The 25123-nt window shown below is 38.5% G+C and overlaps 1 protein-coding gene across 1 annotated transcript in view; it reads right to left on the bottom strand.

The window, feature by feature from the left end:
- Positions 1-23449, bottom strand: part of LOC139721107 (uncharacterized) — a 196555-nt gene extending 173106 nt beyond the window's left edge. Inside the window, exons 1-2 of the mRNA XM_071632438.1 lie at positions 23371-23449; positions 23013-23216 (exon numbers count right to left, since the gene is read on the bottom strand). The gene's annotated coding sequence lies outside the window, so the exon portion shown is untranslated. The remainder of the gene's footprint in view (positions 1-23012; positions 23217-23370) is intronic.
- Between the last annotated feature and the right edge of the window lie 1674 nt (positions 23450-25123).

The following is a 25123-nucleotide window of genomic DNA, read 5'->3' on the forward strand; positions in this document are numbered from 1 at the left end:
CACACCCCTAACAACAGTCACAATCTTCATCCAGGCATGTAGTCCCAGGTGTCTGACTGACAACTGTGTCAATCAATGACTATTTTGTATATGGGTCAGAATCTGAGAGCGCTTTCAACCTGCACATGCGCATATCATTTCATACATACTTTAAAACATACATACTATTCTCATGAATACAGATGCAGAAATCTCCCAATAGCAATACATGAGGCAATTACATGAGGCGATTACAGTGTGTTAGTTTTGCAAAACTTTACTCCTGCAGAACTACACTGGCATGGAAGGAGAGACAATCTCTTTTTTAATTCCCCCATTGTTACTCTACAGTAACAAATTGTAGTCTGCTCTGCTGAGGCACTTTGCAAATCAGTGTGTATGAGTGCATAGTCAGAAGAATTAGATTTTTCCTTAATCAATGCAAAGACAGTCTACAATGTCAGTGTAGAAAAATATGTAAAACATAACTAAAAATAACTTTGTTAACAGGGACCTAGTCCATATATTTCCAGGATATGGACCTCTGATTTCCATGACATCTTGTAATCATTTCATTTAGTTGATGCTAATGTACTAAATGTAACAAGCTCAATGACTATCAATCCCTGTAGGTATATCAAAGATGCATGAAGTAATTCTCGCTATCGCCAATGACATAAAAAGTACCCAGATGTTGATTTAAGCATCATTTAAGGTGCATTATGGGATATTCCGGTAGCAAAGTCACTTTCGTTCGTACGCGCGTGATACATGACTAATGCTATTTACACACACAACCGACTGTATTCTACGTGTACTTCCTGTGTTCTCGACTTGAATTTCAGCTTTAACATGATTTGAAATTTCTCCATTCTTAAGAAATTGCTGTTAATACCACTATTGGTTGTTGCTGCGAAGCTGCCATGTGTTGTTCGCATGACAATAAATGAAAAAATTCTACAGAAACAGGACCCTTACTGGCATGCGAGACGTGACGTGGTCGCGTGGGTGAAGTTTGCGGGTGACTCCACAGCGCAGTACGTGCGTGCACGACTTACTAGTAGTAGTAGTACGTACTTGCTTGGAAGAAATTGCTTCGGAGACAAGATAAGTTTGAGATCACGGTTCATTCACGATTGTGTTTGCAACACTTCAACAGAGAACAAATAAAAAAAAAGATGGGCATTCCATGACGGTATCCAGGTGGGTGAATATTTTCCAGCATATTTTCAGCGTATGCAGAGATGAATGATATGTGATGTGCACATCGATGGCATGATCAAGCAGTACGATATACCGGTATGTGTTACCTTATGCGTGCGGTGGTGCATGCTAATGCAAGGCCGGCCGGCCTAGAGCAATGCATGCGGTGGGCTACAGTGTAGGAGTATGACAGGCCTGGCCACTCGCTGGCATGGCTTGGGCGGTACAGCCACCTATATACTGTATTATAAAATGGGTTCAAGAACGTAGCCAATAGGAAGCGCTGAAATGAGTCACGTGGGCTTTGATTACTTTAGTACCATTGCACTGCAGTACCAGTGCGCACTCAATCAGTTGTTACAAGTGCGTCGCGCGCTACTATACGCGCTGTCAATCCTGTAAACAACTTCTAGTTCGGGCTGCCGACCGGCGTGTCTCCAAGACCACAGATGTGGCGTACGTATACAGTACTCTTTTATACGTACAGTACTTACATGTGCGGGATTTCCGAGTGCGACGTGCTTGACTCGACTCTCTCGAGCGAGTGCTACATGTAGCTGACTGGTATTGACCCACAAAGGTACACAAAAAAATGCTGTTAGTTTTCGACCCATTTTATAAAACAAATGATGCACAGGATTATTTCGTGGCGTTAGTGGAGATGTAGCGCACTCGAGGGTATTTACAATTGTGAAACATGCACGAGGCGAAGCCGAGTGCATGTTGCACTACATTGTAAATACCCGAGAGTGAGCTACATCTCCACTAACACACTCTATCCTGTGCATCATTTGTATACTAGTATCCGTGGTCGGTGTGGCGCTATAGGTTAGGTACACGTACGTGCACGCTAGCGCTGTGCAAAATATGCCCCGCGCCAGAAGTGCCCTTGCCCACGAAGTGCACTAAATCTTGACGAAAAAGCCACATCCGGGTACTTTTTACGTCATTGGCGATAGCAAGAATTGGCAGTCTACAGAAACATGCACCAAACTAATAGACAGATATAATGAATGGATACATAAACTGTAAGTGAATGGACCATCAATCTTTTTACAAGCCTGAGCAAAGCAGGTCATGCCTTCTATCTAACAAACAGTTATCAACAAAAAATTCAAAAAATGAAATGTGATGACAAACGACATTTTGTCTCAAAATTTTTACACAGGTGGTAGAAAAAATATCAAACTACACAACCATGCCAAAAGCAGAAAATCAATGATCCTGACCAATTTGAATAATCCAATTTCAGATGCAGTTTTCTCAGCTAAGCTGTTTCTGATTTTTGGCTTCCTTTTTTCTTGACAGGTCATATATATTCATACTGCATTTTTTTTTACCTTTCTGAAACAACATACACATCTACTGCAGTTATGAAGATATCACATCAATCAAAATCATTGAGATAAAAACAACACAATTCCTTCTCTTTGAAATGCTCTGTGGGATGATGGAATGAACACTAGATGATATCATCATTATTTTGCTAAAATATAGATACAGATCATTTAAGTGTGATCTCAGCAATGCAGTTCTAGCCTCAAAATCTGTCCCTCTAATCACTTGCTCAGTTACTATTGAATTACACTGGAAACCTATACACAGAAATTTGAGTTCAACACTTCTGAAGGATACGTTTGAACCGACATGTAAATCATTTAAATGGGGTCTGAACCATGAGACTAGATGGCACAGCTTTTCTGGCAGGTGAGCGAGACACACAGGCGACCAGGGTGAAACACCCCATAAATGGTCCCCATGCATGGAGCGCTCTTCCATATGCGATTATACGATGAAGTGTGCCCTCAAGAGGTAGGATCCCTGCGTTGGGGGGAGCCGTGAGCTTCGTTGCGTGGGAGAAGAGATTAGTCTCGACTAGGAAAACCTGGATTGGTGATTCTCACTTTTTCATTCTAACAGGATATTGTATTTATTGTTTCAATCAAAACCTTTTCTGTATACATTTTGAAGGATTACATTTATCGTGCCACTGTCATCTGTAATACAGTCTTCTTCTTTTTTACGATTTTTACATTCAGAATTAGATTTAAAAAAATAAATTGGCCTGAATTGAAATAAACTTCTACAGTCACTATCAAAACCATTATACTGTTCACATGTCTTCTAGTGTTTTCCAACAAAGAGTGGGTTTGGTAATGGGGGGCGCCTTTATTCATTTTGTTTGGTAATCAGAGAATAAGTTGCTTGGTTCTGGGTTGGAACTGGCCTGGAAACTCTGTGAAGTGACTGACAGCAAAATGTTGGTGGTTCAAGGCTCAGAGAAGTGTTGGCATACACATCAGAGTAAGCTAGCATGCTATGGAGGGGTGCAGATAAGGTACCTTCAAAGAGAGTACAGATAGACACACACCCTATTCGTGTCCAAGAGAAAGGGCACCACAAAACATTTCAGGGACCTGTATGACATACATGATATATGAATTCTTTATGAAATAGGATTTTACTACCCCCCTCCCCCCACACACACTCACAAGATGAACTGTGTTTGCACAAGAGCAGTCTGCATACACAGACTATCAAATGCCCTCAGTGCAAGCCCCAAAATATGGACAGGAATACGTACATCTCTTCCCCTCCCAGCGAGAAATCACCTACCTCACTCGCGATTGGTTGGAATATTGGGCGCCCACACCTGAAGTCGGTCGAGTTCGCCCTCCATCACACACCTTGGGGGCGAGGTGGTCCAAGGGGTATGCGCCATTAGAGAGGACCCTATGAATTATTCAATGCGTTCCCCACGACAACTTTCCCATGTTCTCCAAGGAAATGATTATTCCCGCTCTCACCTTCTCCACTATGTCTCTCCATCCTTCTCTCTCTCCCTTTCTTTCTCTCTACAGTCTTCTCTTTTGCACACCTTGATGTATAAATTAGTCTTGGTGCACCACACCCAGTTTCACTAAACTTTCTCTCTCTCAGTGCCAACTCTCAATGTCTACAAAGCCGGCTTTCATGTCACATGTCCTCACCAATACCAAGCTCTAAATCTAAAGTTACACCTAACCAGGATTCCGTATTAACTATCAGAATGAAGAATAGAAATACAATGTTTCTCAGAATGTCCAGGAGGGTCTGACTTCTATAGACCACACTACATTACACTCTATACTGGCAGAGATCATTAACTGGTCGCGTGTGAGGCATCAGCTTACTTAATTTTCGCTGGAATTCAAATCTACCAAATCTACCTGAACGTCCAGGTTTCTCGGCACCTTGTTTTCCCCCTGAAGTTCACTAATACTCAATCAGTTTTATTGGGGGCCCTACTGTTGTACTGCAGAGTTCAAAAACTGTTACTATTTACATCAAATGTGCAAGTGATAATTTTCACTCCCACTCGATATCAGGTTTTCTATTTTTAATGTTACATCACACATATCGTCACGTGACGGAGCTCATTAGGTGTGTTGCTTCCTACCTACTTGGGTTGTGCTTCATTAAATAATATGAGGTCATTACAATGCATCTGACTGAAAAAGAAACAGTAGACTCTATTCTTGTTTTGCAGACAGATTTACTTATTTTTCGAACCCTTTACCATGGAGTATGTGCCATTAAAATCAAGCAACTATAGCTACATATGAATCATTTTGCAACATTTTTTATACCTTCATTGTAAAATGTTGAGTCCAGACATCCACTGATGCCGTCGTGGTCCTAATGTTTTGCGACTTCCCAAATGTCTTATGCTCTGATGTAGTATTTTGGGGTTATGGGCCAGAAATTTGTCAACAATGAAACACTGTTTTATTGCAAATAAAATGTTCTATGTCCACTATCACAATAGCCAATCCATGCTCAAGCTGGTAACAATGAAGTAGCACTAAGCATAGTCCCCCTTAACATTTTCATAAATGTTCAGTTTTAAAAATCAAACAAACGAACAGACAAACAAAACAAAAAACAACAACCTCAAATGCAGGATATAAGTGAGAGATGCAAGAAGCATGGGAGAATATTGGAAGCCGACATTTACCAGAGATTCTTTCTCTTTCCCCGACCCTGTTAAAATAAAGAATCATAATTACTATACACTCCTCGGTGCCAATATTCACCACAGGTTTCTCCATGTGCATACCAGATTGGCATGATAGAGAATTTGCCATTATCTTCCCTCATGATGGCCCCTACATCAGATGCAACAACCCTCCCCCCCCCCCCCTTCAAGGGAGTCAAAAATGCATTGGACTGATGCTACCAGAGTGGATCAGGTTTCCCCCCTCTTTCTTCCTAGGAGCGGAGAGGCCCAGTCTCACCTGAAATCAGCCAGCCAGGTGATGCATGCCCGCTGGGGACCCCCCTGGGGTGTGTCTTGTCTGAGCTTATCCCAGCTTCAAAGCCTGCTTGCTGCAAAACAAATACATCCCAAACTATCTTCTTCTCTCTCATCTTTCTTCCTTCTTCTCCATCCCCTTCCAATCCTCTGTTTTGCCATCTCTCTCTCTCTCTCTCTCTCTCTCCATATATCTTTAATCTTTCTTTATACCTATTGATACATATCCCTCCTTGTCTACCAATACTATCTAATCTTGTCTTCCAGTTCATCACTCTATATACTTTAGTCCTTATTCCACCGCCATATCTTTTTTATCTCAAACTTATCTCTATAATCTTGCTCCTTTACATATTATATCTACCCTAACTCTTTATCTTTTCATGTCTAAGTCTGTGATTCCTATATCTTCATCCTAATTCCCTTGCTTTCTTCTTCTTTTTTTCTCTCTCTCTATCTTGGTTGGCTTTCTCTCTACCTCTCTCATTACATTTAAGGCTTGAATGCAATTCAAATCATTTTTGTCACTGAATGTAATAACTGAATGTAATAACTGAATGTAAACTGAATGTAAACACATGTCACTGAATGTCACTGAATGTAAACACATTTTATTTTTCAAAATGACTTTTTTTCTTGATTAGATAAACTTGGCTGTTCTTTGAAAAAAAAATTAAAGCCAGATACTTCCTAGAGCAATGAAAAAGCACCTTGGTACACAGGGTGTAAGTGTGTGTGTGTGTGTGTGTGCGTGTGTGAGTGTGTAGGAGATTTTTTTTGTGAGCATTCTTATCAAATTTATCAATTTGTATATTGTCTATATGAAAAAGAGAGAAAAATAAAGGATTGACCAAAACAAAAATTCTTATATTGATAAAGTGTATCATAACAAGATATGTATATATTGTGGAATATGATTGATTAAAAAATATTTTATTGAAGTGCAGAGATTGAGATGTGAGCGGGGACCCTAGTACTGCATGGGGGGGGGGGGGGACTGGTAAGAGAACAGGTAGGGAGGGTATCCTTTTTGTTGTTGTTGTTTTGGCAGCTATGTGTAAGTCTATGTGTTTGAATGTAAGTTGTATGTATTTCGGGTCACGCACCGATTGTTGTTGATTTTTATTCAAAATATTACTGATTGTATATTGTGTTCAGTCAGGATGAATGTTTTTGTTATGTGAAATTTCAGAAATCAAATAAAGATTGATTTTTTTTTTTTTAAGTCTTACGCCAAATCACTCCACATCTCATTTTTATCAACAACAGATAACCCACAATCAACTTTCACTAACAAGGTATTTTTGACATGAACTACAACCCCATGGAACAAATAAATCATAGAAACAGTTGGGGTAAATAGACTTTTAAGAATGACAACAATATGTGGATGACCTGACAATTTCAATGTATTTTTTTGGCCAGTGGGCTTGAGAATAAATACATTCCACTGATGGAGCAAAACATTTAAAAGAAAGAAAAACACTCAAACATGTTAAGGCCTAAGAAGCACTGGTGACTATTTGAGTGTAATGCTAACTTCTAAACTTGGTATCACAATCCTTCAGCTCTGTGCTGTAATCGTACCTTATAGGATTGAACCCAGAGAAAGAAATAAACAAGAAAAAACTTGCTGTCATGGCAACATACATCATCAAATACCAAGATAGAATAAACATACATTTTCTTCCCACTTGAGAACCACAATGATTTCTACAAACTATGATTCCCTCCCCCCCCCCCCCCCCCCCCCCCATTGGTAATCCATGCCAAGTTTGGCCAAATCCAGCCACCAGTGTTTTAAAAAAAAATTTATAATAATAAAATAAGAAATAAAACACATAAGAATGAAAAGGTCACTATGAAAATTAGGTAATTAGGATTGTTTGAGTCCTCCAGGGCCCTTTATCCTATCAAGCATCCCTCCCCCATTGATGATTTCTGCCAAGTTTGGTAAAATCCAGCCACCAGTTTTTAAAAAGAAGATACAAAGGAAATCCACCAAAGCCGAATGGTTACCCCTATGGCATGGCCCAAATAATTTGAAGGTGTTTTGGGCTCTCAAAAGTTAAAACATGAGTAAGACAAATTAGATTGTAATATTTGAAAACTGCTGATAAGATATACACAAACAAGAATTTTTATCATGATGGACTTGATTTATATCACTTACAAGATACAAGATACAAGATACTTTACAGGATATATTGTACATAGATTTTCTAATGTAAAACCAAATATATCCTAACTAAGAAATAAAAAAGAAAAGTTAACTTTGGCATTGAGGTGTATTTGAATGTAGGACATTTGTAAAATCATAGAGTGGCTTTTAATTATTACCTGCAAATGAGCCTAAATGTTGTTCCTGGAATGCCTAGACAGAAAAAACTAGAAAGAAAAAAAATATCTACTCGAAAGAAAAAAATATCTACTTAGACCAGAAAGAAAAAAACATTTACTTTCTTTTGCTAACTGTTCAGAACAAGACTTGCAATATGCAATGCTTGGATGTGAGTCTTGACCCATACAGAGTTCAAATTTTGGGTGTAAACAGGGGCCTTGAATATCCAGTGTGAACAGAGGTGAGCTACCTGCATCCCTCGGTAAGCTAGACGAGGACATTGAGAGCGCTACTTATCGCACCTGTGCATGAATATTCAGGCGCCTCTCCACACCTCATCGGGGAAGCCATTCTCTTGTTGGTTTTGTCCTCCCGCCGAGCAAATGATGCCAGCGGTCGGGAGAGGCCCAAGGTAAACCAGGTGCACACTGGTTTACTCTTACCTGGCGACATGTTGTTTTTCTCATCATATTTCAAGTGAAGAAGTGCTAGGACAAGGAGGTGCACCAAGGGTAATGCAGTGATACTGTCATTACCTGTGAGACAAACATCCAGAAAGGGGTTTACTCAGGGGAGTACTCAGACGGGTAAGATGACATGGTAGTTTAAAACATCCCTGCAGAGAATAAACATGGACCAACTTTAAGATACCAATTAAAGACCTTGGTGCCTTCAGAGATATCCTGCATTCATCTCCCTGATTAAAATTTTGCAGAGTATCAATGTCAAGCTTTAAGAAAAAACATACTGTGTAAAGCAATGATTTCTTCAGATAAAGAATTAGTCATTTCAGTAATTTTGATTGATATATTTGAGATGTTTAATGAGAAGAATGATAATGTCAGAGGCATGACTGAAGGACAGACACCAGTGTGGAAATTGAACCCATTACCTACTACTTTTGATACTAGGTAGCAACACTATACCAACTGAGGTGAAGTCTGTGCATGGAGATCACATGATGAATTTGGAGTAATTATCTAAATCCCTTCAAATTCTTTCTACCTTAGGACCAATGAAATCCCACTCACAGAGAGGCACAACAACAAACATATACACAAAAGATAAACATGAAATAACATTTAAAAAAATGAATAAAAATAAAAGTTTATCATAAACGTGCACTTTCATAATGAAATAACTTTTTATGCGATCATATCATACTCAATATCTGACCAACATTAAGAGATGAGAAAATTTCCATTAGTCTATAGATGCACACAGAGACAGACACAGACACACACACACACACACACAATTACATCAGACATAGTAAAAAGGTGGCACACTTTTTAAGTTTTAACAAGTATACCACGTATTCATCAATTGCTTTGCTGGCAAATCCTATTTACGTCGAAAAGATGCTTGCATCTACATTAGCAAATTGAGGAGATAAAATGTTTAGAAATATAATATGCTCATATCGCATGTTGGGATTTTTTAACATAAAAGAAAACAAATCATCTTGCTTTCCAATCAAAGTTCTGCAGAGTTAGAAAAAACATCTAAGCAATCTGAAGAATGGATCCCTGCATTTAAAATAAAACATGTAAGCCCTAGTACTGTACAGCTATCCAGGATATCATTTACATCTATGTAGACAGCTGTAGACATGTTTTGTTTTGTTTTGTGTTTTTCATACATAATGAGCCATACAAATCAAATGCTCTAAAATTTATGCAATTAGAAACAACATATCAAATGCATTTCTGTGATGTGCCATGCTTTTGTGCTACAGATGGTCACACTGGCATTAACAGTTTAGTTTTATCACTGTGCATTTGAAAGTGGCAGCCTTCTTCATGCAAACCTATCAAATATGTCATATCACCCAGAATTTTATCTGCATTGCATGAGCATTAGCAAAAAAACAAACAAACAAACAAACAAACAAAGAATAGATTAATGGGCAGCATCTCAGGCAAATACCATGATAATTAAAAACACCACATGAAATCAAGTCTTCTTGTATCTTTCAGGGTGTAGAGGTGCTCACCCACATCAAATACCCAATACGTATTTAATAGAAGGACCAAACAATTTGATAATGTAAAGGTAGAAAACTTATGCAATCAATTTTTCATGCACTGTTACTTGAAACAAAATGAGTATGATGTAACTTGCGCTAACTGGTGGCATTTTACAAGTCACTGCATATGTTTACATTATAAAGTACAGTACACAAAATATTCCACAAATTGAAGTATACCACTTTGTCCATATTCTACCTCCACAATAATGATAGCAAAAAGTCTACATCTTTGTTATTGTAAGATGCAAAGAGTCCTGTTTCTAGAAATCAGAGGCCTGAGTGGTACCATGACAGTCTCATCAGAGACATCGCTCTGACACAGTGAAGAAGAACTATTTACAAGTGAAAGGACAAGCAAGGGAATTGTATTCCAAAGGAAAGAAGACACATTGAATAATAAATGTGGTAAGATAGGCGACATGTCTCAATAAAACTCCTAGCACAATAATTGCTGCTGAAATGTCAGAGTAAAGAACTTGGAATCTGACAAGGAATGGTAGGGTACTTGCTGTTTATCAGAGCCATGTGACTGTAATTGCATTCCAAGTGTAAAACTACACAAATGTTTTGATACTCTAAGTCTTAACTGTAAGGGTAACATTTTCTTGTTTACTCTGAACAATGTTTGTTTTTATATACTTATATCTATGATATATATATGCACAAATATATATATACATACAGTCAAACCTGTCTTAGTGGCCACTGAAAAATCCCCCGAACGAAATTGCTGTATTGTGGACCCTTTATATAGCGGCCACCTGCCTAACGCGGCCAGCAGCCACTCATTTTGTATCCCGTGGTGAATATCTACCTGCGTATAGCGGCCACAAATATTTAGCTGAACCATTAAATCAGCCATAAGTACCGATATCTTCTACTGTAAAAGTGGTTCCTTTTGCGTACAGATACTTTCGCGGTTTCCATTGGTGCCAACTTTTTCGCGTGTGTTTAAATTCGCGGTCAGCAAAATCTGTGTGTGTGTTGACCATCAATACCATCAATACCTGCAATGCACGGAATTTTCGTGTGTGCGCAACAGCATTGTAACAAGCGGTGAGTTCAAAACATTTCCTTGCGAGGTTAATTTCGCGCGACTTTTCAAAACATTTTCGCGTGATGTTAAATTCGCGGTTCAACCTCAAAATGCGAAAAGCGCGAAAATAAAACCACCGCGAAAGAAACCACTTTTACAGTATGTCCATTGTGTGATTTCTACCGAGTCCTAGCTCAGTCATAATCACACACACAAGATTGACAAAATTGATGCAGCTCTTTGCTACGAAAACTCGTCTTACCATTAACTTGACTATATTAGATCTAGGCTTCAGTAATGCCACCCTGAATAGATGCTACAAAGGCAAAGACAACTCCTAATAACATCTTAGAGTTTCACCAAAATGCCGACTAATTAGTGTTGACGTCCCTTTGAATAAGGACAATATGGTACTTGTCTGGGTAAAGTTTGTTGTTTACGTAAGCTTCATACATTGGGATCAATCTCCATCGAACTCAGCACTTGTGAACCCCATTCATGCAAACCGGTATGAACCAGAGAACTTACTCAGGCCCGAAATATTATTTTTAACATCAAAAGAACAGAAGCAGGCAAAGAAAAATAAAGATTATGAAGTGAATTGTACAACGAAAATCCCCGTAATAGCACTGTTGCACATGCAAACTTATTTGCTGGTTGCTGTTGTTGTTGTTGTTGTTGTTTTATAAGAATAACATGCGATATTTCTGCTATTATTAAATGCAAGTATTGAAATTCAAAATGGCCGCCAACCTGTCTATAGCGACCTCCTGTCTATAGCGGCCACTTTTGTTGTTTCCCTTGGGTGGCTGCTATAGACAGGTTTGACTGTATATATAATCATATGTTACAGTCACACCACTGTTTGTCTTCCCCCATCTTTCTTTGCTTGACTACATTCAAACACTCACTGACCTGATGCTCAAGTAGAACTGCTCTCATTCAAAACAACATGCTTGTTGGTCTAAAAATATATTTGTACAGGGCAAACATTGGGCTGTTGTAATTGTCCACATTTTGAATTACCCCTCAAGTTTTTTGGCAGCATGGGAGAAGATATATGTAAGAGTACATGATGGTAAAGATTTCTGTTCATGGAATAAGAGGCCATCGAGTAAACTAGCATTGAATGAAATGAATAAAATCAATACCTAATGCAAATACAAGCACGGAAAAAAAAATACGCACAGCACATGAAAGCAGCATAAAGCTGAAGTGAGTAAAAGGTATCAAGTTTTAAGACACATTGCATCATTCACACACAATGAAACATTTGCTCCTCATTAGACTGCAAGAAAAACATATACGCATGTACACTATGTGGTCACGGGTTCATGGCATTATGGTCACTGCCATTTCAAACTTACTCTATGGAAATAGTCTATACTACATGTATGTATCACCACAAAATGGTTCTATAACTACCAAAACTCTGTGACAGTATACTACACCATGTTTCATAAGTGGGCCATACTGATACAGGGAGATTTATTAATCTTTTCAGCTTAATCTGGTGGTTAAAAAGGGATTTCAGAACTTTCACTGAACCCTACTCAAAATCTACTGAAAGCTATATCTTAGTAAGCTTGAAATTAATATATAATACAATTCAATAATTCTTTACTAACTCCATTCAAAACTCTTCTATTATTCAGCAAATTGAAGCACTAGTTTGTGGAGAGCACAACTTACAGAATACTTGCAATGTTTCACAATTATCTGACTTTTTTTCAAACAATTAAACCAACAAGATAATACATGTAATGAATAACATGCTATAGACCACCAAGTGATATCTGACATACTATACACATGACGCCCCCTGCATTGAGCATCGTTACACTAGTGTACCGGGCACACAAAAAGCTCTAAGAAGTATAACCAGCAATCTGAAGACATATGAGGTAGAGTGCTGATATATGAATAGTAAACAAAGCAGTTTTCTTTCATAACCATACGAGGGCAGAAAGAGTGCTGGAGAAAATGTATGGAAGTTACAAGTAATGAGAAGGGGAGCTTTCTCCAAGAAGAAAACAAGCAAACAAACCCAAACACTGTCAATGCGGAGTATTGTAGGCACATCACAAAGGAACAAGGGAAATACAGGAGTCAATATAGGGTGCAGACTGAAGCACTGGGGCTGCAATCCAATTTTCACTGCCATAGGCACGAGAATTTGAGCCAATTATTGATAATAAATGCGGGAAACCAGCTGTATCTTCGGGGTCCTATGGGCGGTTGTATTCGCAGGGAGGAGCGCGTGGTTCTAATTCTGTCGGGTGCGGCTCAAGCGTGTAAGAAAAGAGTAAATTGGTCTCTATTTGGGATGGAATTATTCAAAGCCTGTATTTATCCAATTTAGGGTTCATGCGGGTAAATTTACTATTATTAGGGTGCAAAGGGTCAGTGCATTCACTCTTTTCTTCTAAATCTTGAATGAAATCCAGTTGGTCATGTAAACGTCTCAAGGCTAAATTGGCCAAACCAAATTTTTTATGAATCAAATGCAACTTACTCAATTATCTGATAAAATCTTCATCGAGTTTAGTAATCAGATGTAATCAAGCAGTACACAATCATAACTCTTTGATTTTGTTAGTATGTTGGCATAATTGTTTGTCTTTTGTTTTGGTTTCTGTTGTGTTGTTCTGTTTTGTTTTTGCTTTTTCTATGCAGTAAAAATAGGAAGTGCACATTAATGCATGACATACGGAGACTTAGAATCTCTAAACACAAGTGTGTTCATGGACAATTAAGTGCTAGTCAAGAATCACATACTCAGTGATCTTTGACAGGGAAATGTTCTTAATAAGAATTTGTTATGAACGTTCACTACAAACCTCCAGTCCAGTCCAGAGCATGATGCTTTCATACTATCTACTGTAAAAGTGGAAATTTTCGCGCATTTCGCGCAACCAGAAACTTGCGTGAAAATATAAGCATGTGAATATTTTTGCCTGCCATATATTCCACTAGTTGAGGTCTTGATTCCGCGGAATTAAAAACACGCGAAACTCTTCTTACAAGGCTGAGCGTGAAAAATTAGTGGCGCGAAAATATCCACTTTTACAGTATAAGACACAACAGCACACTTGAACAAGGTATTGAGGCCGTGAAGTAGATACACTATATGTGGTTACAGATTGTTATATAAAATATCAACTACACACTGTAATTGACCTGCAATGATAAGTTTCTTGACAGCATCATTCTCAGAACAAAAAAAGATGAGAACATTGCACTATATGACTGAAGTGGCTTATTTATAAATTATTTTGATGTGAAATGATTGCTTACCATATCAACGCCCAGAAAATATGTTTTTGTGGTTTGTGTTGTATCTATAGTTACATTTTTACTACACTATATTTTTTTTAGTCATACTGCAGAGTGAAAAATGTTCTTCCATTTAAGACATTTGTTGTTCATTAATGATCACTTTCTTCAGTTGCAAAATTGTCAAAAGCCACTTAATTGCTACATTTATAACTCATTTCCTAAATTGGCAAAATTCTCTCAATGTGACAAATCTTTGTGCAGATTCAATTTGACTTTAAACCAGTTCTATCTAATCTCTCTCCAATATAATATATGCAATGAACTTCAGAGGTGCCGATTTAATGATGGCTAAGTCTCTCTAGCGAACCTCCACACGACAAAATTTGTGTTGTGTGCAAGTGTGTGGGGGTGGAGGGGGTTGACAACAAGGCTATGATTGTCACACTGGTAGGATTATTTCACTTTACAAATTATGATTTGTTAGTTTTTTCAATGTAAAACTTTGCCCTTTTAATGGTTTTCTCATCAAAACTCAGCTTGCATCCTCATTAAGATATGTATCATTTTGTTCATATGAATGTTTTGCTGAACATTGTTTCTTGCAGAACAGCATTCAAACATAGTCACGGCCCTTTACAAGCAAAATTACATTCGAGCAAAATACCACTCCGTGTTCCGGCTGATTACAATCAGGTTGTCTCCAACCAAACAAACAGAATGATATGATTTTCATCAAAATCAGATATAAGAATTAGAAAGACAGGAAATGCTTAACTATGCACCTTCACACATTTGAAATCTTGAAGGCTTCCATAGAGGTAGAACGTTGGGTGGTAGAAGGCTCAATGGTGTACCACAAATATTTTTTCTTGGGTATGTATATGCCCTGAAAAGGTCCTACCCATTCCCGACGTTTCGGCAAGCATGTTCTTGCCGTTTGCAAGCATGTTCTCACCGTTTTCTCTTGAAAATGGCAAGAATATGCTAGAGAGGTCATGAAACGTCGCAACTCCACAACACAAGTAAGTCAAGTTGACTAGATTTACCGATATAGTTCATGATAGATTAAATCAATTTCCTGGAATTGTAATGTAATGTGTGTGCAAGGACATAGAATTTTCAGAATTGCTGAGTTGTTGTTGTTGGTTTTTTTTAATGAAATGTGAAAGTTTCTTCTAAATGCCAATTGTGTCCAAATCTTCTTTTCTTGATTTGTAGGACTGGCATCCAGTGTTCCATGATACCCCAGTGCTTGGATGTAGTCTGCTCTCTGTACATTCTCCTTAACCCATAGAAGACGAGTCCTGAGTATTCTTGGGCTGGGGTGAATGGGAAGTGCATGTTACTGTATACGCTGTTATTTCGCGTACAGATATTTCCGTGAATGAGGAGGTCACAGACATTTTCGCGAGATGTCGTTTTCGCTAATTGACACCTACACCAACTTAAATGTACTATTACTCTAGCGTCTGGCGACATTTTCGCATGTTGTTGAATTCGCGATCCAACTGTGATTCGCAAAATTCGCGAAAATAAAACCCTCGCGAAAATAACAGCTTATACAGTGCACTCCCGTTACAACGAACACGGTTATAACGAAATTTCGTTATAACGAAGTAAATCTTCTGGTCCCAAAATTATCACCATTCAAGTCTATGGTACAAAATTCGCTTATAACGAACACGGTTATAGCGAAATTTCCGTTATAACGAAGTCTTTTCCGAGCGCCACAGACAAAGAAAAACAAAAGAAATGTGCTCCGTTTTAACGAAATGCGAATTGCTTTCGAAAATACGTAGCGGAACAAGCATCTATAGCGTCGCTGCATGGGTGAACGCTTCACAGCAAGTTACGTGTTCGCTCTTTGTGTCACGCACAGTTTCTGATGGGAACTTGCGTTTATTATTGCAATACAGTTATCCCATCACATTTCACATAGCTTTCCAGTGTAGGATGAGTATTCAGCAAACATAATATGATATATATATATATACATGTGGTTCCTTGTTTTTGTTATATATTGCATTTGTTCGGTTATAACGAAATTTCGTTATAACGAAAGAAAACTGCCGGTCCCGAGCATTTCGTTATAACGGGAGTGCACTGTACAGTATATACAAATCAGTCAGTTTTCAATGGGTTAAACTGCCCAGATTGTGTAATGCTACAAAATGCTCTACAGGATTCCTGAATCTGGACAGTAGTCTGGATTACTGGTTAAAAGGAAATTTAAAATAACAATAACAATCATTTGTTCTCTGGCTTGTTTCTCACCTCCTTCGATAATTTTGACCAAACTCAGTGACTACAGCTTAACTCTTAACGTGCCATGGTCGCCGAACGGCGACCTTAGTCCTGACGTGCCATGGTCGCCGATCGGCGACAAAGAAGAGCACGAAAAACATTGGTCATTTAAGTTCTTGTGGTACCATAATGTGTTACACCAAGAAACTGACAATGATATGTACTGGTAGCTGACTAGCATAGCCATCGTTTCCACTAGAAATATGAGTAAGCTTACATTGGAAAATTTCGAGTAAATACGTGATTTTTCGGCTAGACGTATTTTTTTCGCGTCGGGAAAATCCGCAGCGAGCGCACCCTCTGCGTGATGTGTATAGATCAAAAGACTCATTGGTAAACCACGCGTGTGTATGCTATTGAATCTGCGTGTATTGTCTATGCGGTTCCACTTGTATTGTTCCGCTTGGATGCTGTCCGGCGGGAAGCTGCTTCGATTTTGTCCCTCAGAGACGGTAAGCTTTCGTTCGTCGGTCAAGTCTTTCATCCTTTTGTTTTGGTGAACTTCACTAATCGTCCCCACGCTGGCATACAAAAGAAGAAAACGTTTTTGTTCTTGTCTATGCACGTGTACAGTGAACGGAAAGTAGACCTGTAATTTATGCCGCTTGGTACCGCACGTAGTTCCTAGTTTGTTTTGGCGTGATCGTCGTCTCCCTAGTTCGAAGCGAAATGAAAAGCAAAGTAGAAATCTAGTATTTCGGAATTTCAGACAAAATATAGAGCATTGAAGATGAACATTATTTTGCTCAGTTCAGTTTCAAAATTTATTGTAGGAAGCGTTCTCAAAGCGCGAAGAGAGCTGTTGTTTTGAGCGACGACATGCGAATAGTACCAATACTAATCAACTTACAAAAGTGACTATAGAAATAAACCTATCTAGTATTCTCTGTGATTTTGAGGCAAACTGGCTGTATTGGTTCAACTCCACGGATATGAAAGTACATTATAGCGCCTGATTCTCTGTATGTGACGATGTGCACGTGAAAAGCGGCCAAACTATGATGTTTTCCATGTACTAGTATTTGTTTTTGTGCTTGCATTCACCGTTGCATTTTTTTTTCTTTTAGAGTTTCTCTTCAGTTGGTCTTCATATACTGTAGGGTACCTACCTCTTTCGGCGTGCCTTCTCTCTTATTATGTCGCTTCTTCTTTTCCTTATACATTTTGAAGAAAATTAGTTTTCACGTATTGCGCATGTCTCCTTCTCCGTATGATTTGTCATTTTGCTGCCGTATTTTGAAGGATGTTTTGGTTCTTGTAGCTTTCCGGCTGTAAATAGCGTGTAAAAAACTTTGGCTGTATGGGAACAGCAAATGTCTCTAACTACGTACTCTCGAATGATAGCGACCGGAATCGTTGCGAATGTCAAGAATATATATTTTATTTCTTTTGACAAAAAAAAAAAAAAAAGAACCATCGACAGCCGATTGGTGTATCATAGTTATTGTTTATTCAACCACGCAAAATGATCAATTTATCATTTCATGATGACAAAAATCGAAGCAGTATCGTTTATCGCCAAGCGATGATGCAGACACAATGTTGAAGAGAGTAACGTGCCTACAGCACAGACTCGATAAAGTAGAACAGAATTCGATAAGTAATTCGTAGACAGCCGATATCAAATTCGCAAACGGGTTTTCTTGTTTGATTTTGATTGCAACTGTTTAGGAAGCTCGAAACCTAAAATTTGATAGGTTTCCAAACATTCATCGCTCAGTGAGACACAGAATTAAAGTATATTAACGTATTTACATTATTTGTTGAGCTTTGCTTATCGTTTTATTCCTACCTCTTATAGAAACATGCTATTTTCCCCAAGTCGCAGGTGAAGAGGAAAATGTTCAAACTCAAGCAAATCCCTCAAGATTATTATTACGTAGAACTTTAGATGACAGATACAGAGAGCATGACCGATGCAAAGTAACGTCAAACTATTTGTTAGCATGCAGATCTTGAAAACTTCAAACTCTAATCCCGCTGTTCAGTCCTTGGAGTAAATCAGTGTTGGAGATCACACAAAAAAAGGAAAGAAATGTCGGATGATGCTGCTTCGTGAAAACTGTGTCACAGCGCAATGAAGGTAAATGATAGGTTAGAATTCAAGTACGGAACTAACATCCATCTGCTATTATAAACCAATGAAGGAACTTCAGTAGTAGAGTGATGTTATAATTTCCACGAACGATCAAAATTATTCTGATGGTTACAAATCGCTCGGTGAAACCAATATTGACAGGCGCTAGAGATTTCCGACGCCATGCGAAAGTAAGGAATGTGCCGCTGAATAATGTCATATTCAGATAATCAAATGTGATTAGCGAATGAGACTAAAGACAATCAAAGACAGCAAACATCGAAAAAGCATACCAGCAATGTAAAATTTGATTTCATATTTGTCGTTTACACAAGTGTAAGCTCAATATATCACCACCTTCACTTTTGTCTTCTTGTTACCAATTTTGCTATACAAATCAGGCCTGCTCAGGGGGCTTTTGATTATTCTTTACCGTAATAATTTCGTTGAATGTAATTGCATTGTTTGCCCCTTCATCATGATATGCGCAAGCTGCCTTTCCTTTCACTGTTTATCTGTGTCATGTTTCAGTGTCTTGTCACAATGCGTTTTTATTTTCGCTGTTCTGTTCTGATCTGACTTTTGAAAATTTCAAATGCGACAGAATTTATTTGTTTGCAAGATTAGTTACTTCACAACTCTAGCCGAATAGTTCACAAGTACAGCGTTATTGAAATTTACTATTTCAAAGTGAGGTGATTGTTTCGAGAATGAGAGGGCTCAGCCCTACGTAGTGCTATTTTACCCAATCATGAAATGAATGGTGAGCTTTTTCAGTTGCACGCTCGTGGCATCAAACACCAGCGCTGGGCTTGCAAGAACGTGGTTTGTTACTCCGAACGACTGACCTTGTGGTGCTGAGATTGAACTGGTTTTCTAGCCAAAACCCACTTTACTTTGATTTTCCTGGATTCGCAATAAATATGAAAGTGGTATATCGTGAATTAACTTTGTTAAATTTTTTTAGTAATGTTGTGATCGGAAGGACAGTGGCTGGCGATAGGTTGATCGGATCAATATTCTTGATTGGATACGGCGTTAGAAAAAAAATCCAGAAGGCGTGTACAATTTTATCAGTCAGATCACGGCAGCATCTTCGCTTTCAGGAGTTATGTTCATCCTTCAAGCTGCCTCTAGCAACCACTAGTGTGTATTGTACTAAATCAGTACTCGGATTATCCCCGCCGTTACCAAGGAATTGCGCGCGCACAAATCCCTCGCTGACAAAGGCCTGCCGATTTCAATAGAGTACGCCCGCCCGCAGTCCGCATAGACAAAAGAAGGATTAGTAGGTGCTTCCTTCTCAAGTGGACAAAAGACACTCTTCCAGGGCCCGGGACAATTACTTTAGTTTCAAATACAGGATCTGGGACTAAAGGACTCAGATTTGGGAATGAATTATTGAGGCAGAAAAAGAAATTGCTAAGACAAAATAAACTGCTTGCATCTTTGGAATCATACAATTCTAGAAGACAATTTTGCTATCATTTGAAAGGGGAGATGTAGCTCTAAAACTTTCTCACAGAGTCAAGGGAGCGTTCTATTGAAGAAAAACCACGACAGACTGTTTCTTTTCATACTACACAAAAAATTCTAATAATGTTTTGATGATATTAATTGTTTCTGCAATATTTTAGGTTCAGATAGATATTACGGCAAACTGACTACCTGACACGAAAGAACAATCATTTCTCGATATTTGTTGTGTAGAACTCAATTCAAAACAATCGATATTTTCAAAGATATGGTAGTTTTAAATTACATTGTCAGTCCAGTTTCGAAACATTCTGGCGTTAAGTAAAAACCTCTGGCACGTTAGGGGTTTTGGGCCTGGCACATTAAGAGTTAAAGTTACTCACAGACACACAAATGCCAGAAGGAACATAGCCTCCTTGGTGGCTGTAATATCAATGAACACCAGTTCTCTTCATAATATGGAAAAGTATTGCTGGCATGATGGTAGGATACAATTTCTAGTACACCTCCACAGACCTGTCTCCAAGAGTTGTAATTAGCTTAACCCGTTCCACATGGGAACCTGGTGGCCTGTGTATTAAGTGTATGGGGATTTCAGAATTCGGTATGGAATGGGTTAATATTGAATCCTGGAATAATGGTGTCTGAAAATGAGACTAATGGGACAAATGTTGTCAAGTTGACTCTTGGAGATCTGATTTGTCAGGGTTCCTACGGATGCAATCAATGCACAGAATTAGTGGCAGATCTATGTGGAAAAAAATCTATGAGAGCAATTACCAGCCATGAAGTAAGTGGGCCGTTAAGTGGGACATGCTCTGGTTAGTCTCTCCACCCCCTTTATCTCTCTCTTACTCTGTCATCCTATATCCTTTATGGGATTGGTTGTTAACCCTCACAACAAATACAGGATACCCTGGATTTCATACATGATCACATTTGTGTGTGTGTGTGTGTGTGTGTGTGTGTGTGTGCATGTGTGTGTGTGTCAGAGTGTGTTATCCATTAAAGAGACGATACTGTCAAAGTGTGGAGTGTACTTCTAAACAAAACTTGTTGTAATGAGCTGATAATTCATCCTAATATAATTATATATTAAAAAATTACAGATAACTCTTGTCAAGCGGTATGATAGAAATAGTAACTGAAAAAAAAATGCAGAACACGAACGAGAAATTAAATTTTTTATATTCTCATCACCATTTTGAAAAATACTAAATAGTAAAAAAACCAATAAGGCGCCAAAACTGGATGCACACGAGGATGAGAAACAACTTTCTACTTTTACTTGGCCATAATTAGTCCAGACAAAATCAATTCATTGAGACCTGGTACCCATGAGCACACTGCAATATCATTCACTATTTATGCTACTAAAGCAAAAAAAAACTTAATTTGTAGTTACTGTTCATTGGTTGTTGTTGAATGTCTGTTTGTCTGTTTGTTCTGTCAAAGGTGATTTCAATTCTGCATAGTGCTAGTTTTGGATGTAAGTGACAAAGGGTATTGTTTTTTCAGGCATACCATGAGTCAGTCTATTCAGTGCAAATACATAACAATATGTCAAATTGAGCTTATCCTAGAAAAGCATATCATCGCTGAGGTGACAAGACCTTGTATCTGAAATTTTGATGAAAATGACTTTTTTTGATTAATGGTCAAATAATTGGTTAAGTGATGTCCTGTCCAAATCCTTACTGTGTTACCCCAAAAATGAAGCCACCACAGCATGTCAAAGGAAAGGCTATTCCAATTGCTATAGTGCTTTGGCCGCCATGTTTTTTGGCTCTCCTGAACATTTGACATTTTGTAGATACGAGGTCTTGTTGCCCCAGCGACAATATGGTAACAAATGGGATAAAGACTCCCCAAAATTTCTCTGATATCAAATATTTTTTCTGTGTATAAAATCAGGTGTACCTCTTGGGGTACCGTAAAAGTGGATATTTCTGCATGAGTAATTTTTTGCACCAGGCCGGGTGAGATGAATTTGGCGTGTTTTCAATTCTGCAGAATCAGGACATTAAACTACTGGAACATCTATATGGCATACAAAAATATTCACATGCTTTTATTTGTGTGCTAGCTTCTGGTTGCGCGAAATGTGCTAAAATTTCCACACTGCAATAATTCCACTTTTACAGTAAAGATCAATATTGGTATGCATCTGATTTGAAAATACACTCTCCCTGCAAGTTAGGAATTTAGCTTCATCATACTGAATTTCATTTTATATCATGAACATTGATCTAAAATTCTGATATACTTGAAAATGCCTGTATGGGAAACCAAGTTTTACTGCTTTCATCAATGTTGGCACATTGACCTTTTGTTCAACAGGAGGTGGTTAGACATACTCTATAATACACTGAGTATGAAATTCATACAACAATGTAACATCAACAAATCCATTTAGTTCACGGCCACAATACTCAATATATTTGACAATATAAAATATTGGTTTCGAAAAGTCTCTCCCTCTCTCTGACAGTGCTATACGTATAAAAATAATCCAGTTGTGTCTTTCTCTGCATCATTTTTCTTTTCTTTTCCTTTTTTTTGGGGGGGGGGTGTCCCATTTTGACAGACATGTTTGTATTTGATCTTCTCATTCATACTCCTCATGAAGATATTCTTTGGATTTGCACTCATTTTTCTCTTTTAATTCATATGATTTTCTTACACAGAATGCCTAAGTGAGGTCTATAATAAGGATCTAAGGCAACTACCCCCTGGACAATTACCTCAGACCCTTCCCCTTCCCCTAATCCTAATCCTGAAACCCTAACCCTAAACTTTACTCAAACCTAATCACTAACCAGTATTTAGCCTGGGGGGGGGGGGGGAGGGTTATTGCCGCGATACGCTACAATAAGTCTGGATTTGAACCACTATTTCTCCACAAGAATGGCAGCATAATACGGGGTAGGAAAAAAATATGATCTTAGCACTCCTTACTTCTTGAAAAAGATTTCAAATTGTTGTACTTACCTTTGAGAACATCAAAGAGCCCTTTTTAGTTTCATAGCACCGTGTCTGATCAGCAAATGAACCTGAATGTCTGGATCTGACTTCAGTGATGATATGTCTCTCCTTAACAGCAGGGAGCGATTCCCCACAGACAGAAGACGAATATAGAAGACTTCCAGGATCAGCTCACAGCCAGGCTTTCAATCTGTTCGCTCTCGTCAAACTCTGGACGGAGAAAGAAAACAAAGTCGCAATCATGACAGGAAGCAATGCAAGCAGCAGACGGGACAAAATGATAGAAAAACTGAGGGATGAGGATTCTAGAAAGGCGTCCTGAAGGAAAATAGGAGAAATGGGTGAAGAAATTGGCAGACCATACCCCAAACGGCATCCAGACACATATGCACACAAGGACGAAATCAATAATCTGAGGAGAGCTAGTGCAAGACAAGGCTAAGGCCCTCGGCATACCCAGAATATCTTTATCACTGCACATTTCCCCCTTCCTTGATGTCTGTGATATTGCTATCATAAATTGGATGTTCATCCACACTCGACACACAGAATGAACCCTGTCTGTTTCTTGAATACTGTTAAAGAGATTTGAAGAGACTCTAACAATGGCGTCGCCTCTGATTTTTTCTTCTTTTTTTTGCATTATCATTATACACAAAAGAATCATATATCTTGCTGCAACCACATGACAATTTGTGTCTCGATTCATGAACATATTGTATGATGATCTACAAAAACTAATAAATCAAACCAAATCAAACAAAATTCCATTTTGCAAGTACTGACCATTCTATTTCTATTCAATCTCTTGTCTGGAGCTGTTTCAATGATATTTGCTAAAACACTCTAGGTATTTTTGTTTGATATCATTCCTTTATATTCACACACACTTTAACCCCTGCCAATAGAATACTCGCACATCTCATAAACTGTGACAATTCAGCAGCATCGGTGTGACATTTGGGCTGTTGTTGCATGCATACGTAACACGGCCAATATGTGCACACGTCTGCAGAGAAAGTAGAGTGGCAATACCAGCCGAATATCATTATGTTCTCCCGTTTGTCTGGGGGGATGGAGCTGATGATTTCCAGCCGCTGGTCCCGGTAAACATGGGCCACTTTCACACGGGTCGAGAAACGTAATTGCAAGGCTAAATTTATGATTACAATTATAATTATTGCCCATACACACGACCAAGAAATAGGCTTTGCAGATTCTCTGGTTTTGAATTTCAGAAAAAAAAAAATCATTTTTCATTAAAATTACATATTTTATCAACTTGATACTGACATATAAGGGTAGCAATTATTCCCCCTGCTTCCTGAAAGCGGTTAGTCAAGTGCTCTTTCATAATGCTAGAAAAGTGAATTTTTGTGGAATTTTCTTTATACTTTCTTTATATTGTTGTCCACACATACGTCATAACATCTGATAGTCTCCTCGATCATCCAGCGGTTCCAACACCAAAACTTTAAAAATTCATAACTTTTGCATCGATTGTCCGATTTTCCTCAAACTTTCACTGATCAATGTGTTTTACTAATGTTACTGCTTTCACTCAATCCACATTGCACTTTGGGTTTGGGTTCCCTTTAAGCTGTAAGAAACGCGTGCTTTGACTGCAGTACGAGCATGTGAGGGGTGTGATTTTTGTGCGGAAGCTGTAGTAGTTGAAAGTTCACCATAAGCCCCGCCCCCAAAAGCACAATTTGGAAGTTAGTTTGTACACATGACTGTTTTGTTTCAAAATTCCGGAGAATTGTGATTGGAAAAACAAACAAACAACTCCAGACCATCATTTGTATCAAGATTGATGGAAATATGATTCAAATCTCCTTCTGCAATTCAAGTTTGCATACACACTGCCAAAATGCGTCATTTGGATCATAATTCTATAAATGCTTCATTAGAATCGTGACTGAAATCATGCACTCACGGCATGTGTGAAAACAGCCAAGGAGTACTACTACCACCTGATTCACACATACCACCCATGATTGCCCCACCAACCCCCATAAGGCAAGTAGTGAGGCCGACAGAAGAATGTGTGCTCAAGATCCTCACTGGTGGCACACTTGATTGCCACACATGCTCACCACAAAATTAATTGCGTG

Source organism: Diadema antillarum, unplaced genomic scaffold (genome assembly GCF_040938485.1).
Source record: "Diadema antillarum isolate AM-2024a unplaced genomic scaffold, OU_Dant_1.0 scf00000138, whole genome shotgun sequence".
Classification (NCBI taxonomy): Eukaryota; Metazoa; Echinodermata; class Echinoidea; order Diadematoida; family Diadematidae; genus Diadema; species Diadema antillarum.